Below are 6,659 nucleotides of genomic sequence, written 5' to 3'. Positions count from 1 at the left end.
ATTTACATGTTCAGTAATACTCACTGGGAGATTTTATTTTGAACACGCTTAGTCCAGAATCACTTTAAAGTAATGTTTTGAGAGATCTGGCCACATTTGTGCATGTTTTATTTCCAGATCTCATATTACTTATGATTAGGACTGTTTTGACACCTTATTTTCTTAATGTGTTTTGACAAAGTTGATTTGGTCCTTTTGAGGATTTTCAACCTGCCTTTGAGCACATAAGAATTTTGACTAAAACTTTATTTCCCCCTTTCTATGTCAGCAGAACACTAGTGTTTAGATGAACATAGGTTTTGCTGATCTGAGGTGCATACTTTTAGTGTAAAATATAAAAACATCACAAATTTCATAACAACAGTTGAAATCAATTTTGAATGAAGATGAACACACCATAGTTTTCAGATAAGTTTCCAGATCTGGAAACTATGAGTGATTTGTGCATAACATCTTGGTTGTCATACAGAGCTTTTGAGTCATCATTTTGAACATGATTTCTCGTTACTCTGTTTTTCAACTGAAATACGACCAACCTTAGTATCAATGAATTGTGAGCTGAACTGTTATGTCAAATTGATGGTTAGATCGAATTTGACTGTCCAGGCTCTGATACCAATTGTTAGGATCGGAGGCTGTCATGATCGTGTTAGTTTGTATAAACTGTTCATTCAGAGAATATTAAATAGTGAAAAGTGCAGCGGAAATGGATACAACCTTTGTAAACACAATCAAAAAGGAAAATAGTATGATAAACAAATGCTTTTCATTAAGTTGAATGATTGAGATACAAAGCAAATGATTATAGCATGCTTACAATACTAAGCTCCCCCTCAGCCTGATACCCCAAGGTTGGTTGCACAAGATGAAAGGATTGGACTGGAGAAGAAGAATCTACTCCGTCAATCAATCGTAACAGTACTGTTCCATTTATAGGCAAACCAAACCACTGACGCATCTCAGCTGACGTCACCATGATAGTGACATCTAACAAACTAACAACTTATATACACTGTTCTAAACAAACTACTGACATGCAACATCTGATTAACAGTATAATACAAAACAAGGGATAACAACTGCTTCACGTTCCACTGTTGTAGCCTGAGCACTGATGTTGAACTTCAGTGCTTTCTTCAATGGTGATCAGTCTTTGAGTGGGCAGTGCTTGTGTCTTTCAACAGTACTTAGGTAACAGCAGTAGATAGAGCAACAGTGTTTGTCTTCAGCAGTCTTTAGAGTTTCATCAGTGTTTGGTTCATCAGTTGTTGTAGTGAGCAGTACTTAAGATCCATCAGATGTTAGATTACCACTGTCAAGGGGAAAGCAAAGTGTAAACTGCTGCTTATTGTAGTCCTCTGATGCGATCCGGTTTTGGCTTTACATTATCTGTTCCTCTGGTAGGGTTCAATCCCAACAAAGTATTTCCCTCCCGCTAAAACGGCTAAATTAATGACTGAAATTAATACATAATCACAAGAGGATGGGGAATCCTTATATGAAACTTGGGAAAGGTTTAAGGAGCTATTTCGAAAGTGTCCCCATCACGGTCTTGCGGTATGGCAACAAGTATCCAGTTTCTATAATGGGTTGTTGCCACACACGAGACAAACACTTGACTCTAGCTCCAGGGGACTTTTAGGTAATCGCCGCCCACATGAAATATACAATCAAATCGAGGAAGTTGCTCAAACCAATTTTCAGTGGCACACTCCCTGAGGCAATAAATCTATTGCCCCGGTCGCCCATAAGGTTGATGAAAGCACTTCTTTACAAGCCCAAATAGAGGCCCTTTCTTCTAAAATTAAAAAGTTAGAAATGGAAAAAACGGTCTCCGTAATGGCTTGCGAAGGGTGTGGTGGGCCACATGAAAATTGGAGTTGTATGAAAGAAACAGATGATCAAACAGAGTCGGTAAGCTACATTGATAATAGACCTAGGCCGTCGGGTCCTCCAACGGGTACCTACAACCAAGGATGGCATAGCCACCCTAACCTTGGTTGGAGGGAACCCGACAATAGTAGTAACCAACAAAGTCTAAACCAACGAACAAACTTTCAACAACCAAGAAATGAGTCACAAACATTCCCAAAACATGAAGTTCTTCAAGAACACCATGATGACGTCATCCTTGAACACTTGAATCTTGATGATTTCACGGTTAAAAAGTAAGATTTGAAAGATAGAAAGGTGTAGGAGTGTGTATAGATCAAGAAAGTACAAGATTTAGGATGAAATCTTACCGGAATTGGAAGAAATCTGAGAAAAGGAGGGGAGCACGAGCTGGTCGGTCAGAGCATTCCAAAAGTGGTAAGCATGACAATGACAGGGGTATTTATAGGCTTCCAAAAGAGGAAAGGGCTGGCCGATCGGTCAGGCACCCCGATCGGACAGCAGTCCGATCGGCTGGGCTGTTCGATCGGCTGGGAGCCTGATCGTTCAGCTGCCTGATTCGAGCGTTCGGTGCGACGATTTCCGATATTTCGATTTCGATTGCGATTCAAATTACTTTAAATCCTAACCACTATATCTAACAAACAATCACCTATGTCTCGCGCTGTCTTTTCGCCACCAATTATCATAATTCGATTTTCATTGAGTTCGATTGAGTTTCGAGTTTTGATTCGAGTTTCAACTGATTACCACAAATAACATAAAGTAAACATACACAAGTATCACATAAGGCACACACACACGTATACTAACACCAGAATTCGCGTAATTCGAGTCTCGAGTTCGATGATGATTAGATTAGCTCGATTATTGATTAATTGACTTTATCGCATTGTTACTTTATACTATTCACAGTCGTTTAGCGTTTTGCATTGATTTGAACATTAGATTACTTTGATTAATAACAATTACTCCACATAATACAACTAACGTAATCGCCAACATAAAATAGACTAACTATGGTCAAAGGAGTCAATCTTGACTTTGACTTTGACTTTGACATTCGGTAACATGGGGTGTTACAGCCTCCCCTTGTTTAGGGAATTTCGTCCCAAAATTAGGCTGAAAGCTGTACATCACCGTGAATCACGCTAAGAACTTTCTCTCTCTAGACTTTCACTTGAACAGCTGCCGGTACTTCGCCTTCATGTCGCTTTCGAGTTCCCAAGTGAACTCTACACCTCGTTTGCCTTCCCATCGGACTTTCACAATAGGAATACGCGAGCGCCTGAGTTGCTTGGTTTGGCGGTCCATGATTTCGACAGGCTTCTCCACGAAGTGTAGCGTTTCGTTTATCTGAAGGTCGTCGAGAGGTACAATCAAATCATGCTCAGCCAGGCATTTTCGGAGGTTTGACACATGGAAAGTCGGGTGGACGTTACTGAGTTCCTCCGGTAGTTCGAGTCTGTAGGCGACTTTTCCGATCCTTTCCAGAATCTTAAAAGGTCCAACATATCGAGGCGCTAGTTTCCCTTTCTTGCCGAATCTGACCACACCCTTCCAAGGTGATACCTTTAGGAGTACGTAGTCGCCAACGTCAAATTCCAGGGGCTTGCGTCTTCTATCGGCGTAACTTTTCTGTCTATCCCGGGCTTTCGACAAGTTGTCTCGAATCTGGAGGACTTTGTCAGTCATTTCTTGTAATAGCTCAAGACCGGTTAATTGCGAGTGACCAATCTCGTGCCATACAATAGGCGATCGACATCTTCTTCCATATAGGGCCTCGAATGGTGCCATCTGGATGCTGGTATGATAATTGTTATTGTACGAGATTTTGACTAACGGAAGGTATTTGTTCCAATTACCACCGAAGTCGATGACACACGCATGGAGCTTGTCTTCAAGAGTACGGATCGTTTTTTCAGTCTGTCCGTCGGTTTGAGGATGGAATGCGGTACTTAGGTTAAGCGACGTACCGAGTGCTGCTTGAAACGTTTCCCACAATCGCGACGTAAACCGAGCATCACGGTTAGAGATGATCTCACGAGGCATACCATGATTACAAATGATCTCGTTGGTGTAGATTTGGGCTAATCGTTTCCACCTTGTAGTCTTCTCGTATTGGCAAAAAGTGGGCTGATTTGGTCAAACGATCAATGACAACCCAAATGCTGTCGTGACTTGATGACGTGGGTGGAAGCTTGGTTATGAAATCCATAGCGATACTCTCCCACTTCCATATAGGGATTGGCGGTTGTTCGAGTAAGCCAGAGGGTCTCTGATGTTCAGCCTTGGCCCTTGCACAAGTCAGGCATCTTCCGACATAGAGAGCGATATCCCTTTTCATACCCGGCCACCAGTACTTGTAACGAAGATCCTTGTACATTTTATCGGCACCGGGATGAATAGAATACTGAGATTTGTGGGCTTCATCCATTAAAATCTTTCATAATTCGGTCCGCTTAGGGATCCAAATTCGGTCCAGAAAATAGAAGATCTCATTCGATTTTCTTACAAGCTGAGCTCCATCATGATAGATTCTCTCCTTCTTCAAGGTGCGTTCATTAAAGCAAGCATGTTGGGCTTCGCGGATGAGGGTTTCGAGATCGTGTTGGGCTTGGGTATTACGAATACTGAGCAAATAACTCCGTCCGCTGAGCGCGTCAGCAACGACATTTGCTTTGCCTGGGTGATAACGAATCTCGCAGTCGTAATCGTTGAGGAGTTCTGCCCATCGGCGTTGACGCATATTGGGTTCTCTCTGATTAAAGATGTGTTGTAAACTCCTGTGATCGGTGAAGATCGTACACTTAGCACCATACAGGTAGTGTTGCCATATCTTTAATGCAAAAATAACCGCACCTAGCTCGAGATCATGGGTTGTGTAGTTCTTCTCGTGGATTTTGAGCTGTCAAGAAGCGTAGGCCATAACCTTGTCTCGTTGCAAGAGGACACAACCAAGGCCAAGGTTGGAAGCATCACAGTAGACAATGAAATAGTCGTTTCCATCAGGCAATGAGGAACAGGAGCATTGCATAGCTTATGCTTGAGAGTTTGGAAAGCAGACTCTTGTTCGGTTCCCCAAACAAAAGACCTGTCTTTATGCGTAGGAGCGGTTAGCGGCATAGCGATCTTGGAGAATCCTTCGATAAATCGTCGATAATAGCCCGCTAATCCGAGAAAAGAATGGACTTCAGATGGGTTCTTTGGCGTAATCCAACTCTTGACTGCTTCAGTCTTCGCAGGGTCGACATGGATACCTCGACTATTCATGATGTGACCCAGAAACTGAACCTCTTCTAACCAGAATTCGCACTTGGAGAACTTGGCATAGAGTTGGTTCCCCTGGAGTAACTCGAGAACCAAACGTAGATGTTGCGCATGTTCGGCTTTCGATTTGGAATAAATCAAGACATCGTCGATAAATACGATGACGAAACGGTCAAGATAAGGCTTACACACGCGATTCATCAGATCCATAAAAATCACGGGTGCATTGGTAAAACCAAAAGGCATAACAACGAACTCATAGTGGCCGTAGCGAGTGCGAAAAGCAGTTTTGGGTATATCTTCTTCCTGAATACACAGTTGATGATAACCTGAGCGTAGATCGATCTTCGAGAAACATGTAGCACCTTGTAGCTGATCAAACAAATCGTCGATGCGAGGTAGGGGGTAACGGTTCTTGATGGTCAACTTATTCAATTCCCGGTAGTCGATACACATCCTGAACGACCCATCCTTCTTCTTGACGAAAAGCACTGGTGCGCCCCAAGGAGAGGTGCTCAGGCGAATAAAGCCTTTTTCAAGTAGCTCCTAGAGTTGGTTCGAGAGTTCCCGCATTTCGGATGGCACGAGCTTTGGCTACGGGGTTAGCTCCAGGAATGAGGTCGATGCGGAAGTCGATATCACGACTGGGCGGTAATCCGGGAAGATCATCAGGGAACACCTGGGGAAATTCACGGACCACTTGGACGTCTCTGATTTCCGTCTTCCTTTTCTTTTCCTTCTCCGCTACTACGATGTTAGCCAAGAAAGCTCTGTATTCCTTGCGGAGATACTTGCTAGCTTGGACACATGACATGAGCTTGAGACCTTTCGAAGCAGTTTCACCGTACACACATAATAAATCACCATTCGCGAGCGAGAATCGAATCATTTTGTCGAAGCACACAACTTCAGCATGGTTTTCGCGTAGAAAGTCCATGCCTACTATGACGTCAAAACTTCCGAGCTGCATCGGAATAAGGTCGATGGGAAAAATGTGATTGTTGAGCTCGAGAGTACAATCACGGAGAACAGAATTTACGGCGACAGTTCTTCCAGTAGCAACTTCAACTTCGAATGACGAGGGAAGATAAGAGCGCTTACGACTAAGGAGCTTCTCGAATTCAAACGACACAAAGCAGTTATTGGCTCCAGTATCAAACAAACATGATGCATAAATACCATTCACAAGGACTGTATCATTAACCACGTTGTTGTCAGCCTGGGCCTGACGAGCATTGATGTTGAAGGTTCTAGCGCGTGCTGCTTGTTGCTGCTGCTGGGGCTGCTGCTACTGCTGCTGCTGGGGTTCTTGCTTCACAACCCTGTTCGGGCACATGTTTGCAAAGTGGTTCGGGTCACCAAATGCAAAGTCGACTCGAGCATTGATCGTGGGTGCTTGAGCTGCGTGTTGGCCTTGCGGGGCTGGAAGTAGAGCTTGATGAGCAGCAGCTTGAACTGGGGCTTGACGAGGACCATAGCGACAATTAGCAGTGAAA

General features: G+C 43.4%; 1 non-coding gene across 1 annotated transcript; it reads right to left on the bottom strand.

Moving 5' to 3' along the window:
- Window positions 1–1,446: 1,446 nt before the first annotated feature.
- Window positions 1,447–1,553, bottom strand: LOC118480725. The gene has a single exon (XR_004863703.1). It is a non-coding gene; the product is annotated as a small nucleolar RNA R71 (small nucleolar RNA).
- Window positions 1,554–6,659: the final 5,106 nt, after the last annotated feature.

This window comes from Helianthus annuus, chromosome 7 (genome assembly GCF_002127325.2).
Source record: "Helianthus annuus cultivar XRQ/B chromosome 7, HanXRQr2.0-SUNRISE, whole genome shotgun sequence".
Taxonomy (NCBI): domain Eukaryota; kingdom Viridiplantae; phylum Streptophyta; class Magnoliopsida; order Asterales; family Asteraceae; genus Helianthus; species Helianthus annuus.
Note: the sequence above shows the minus strand (reverse complement) of the source record. Positions and strands in the feature narration are given on the sequence as shown.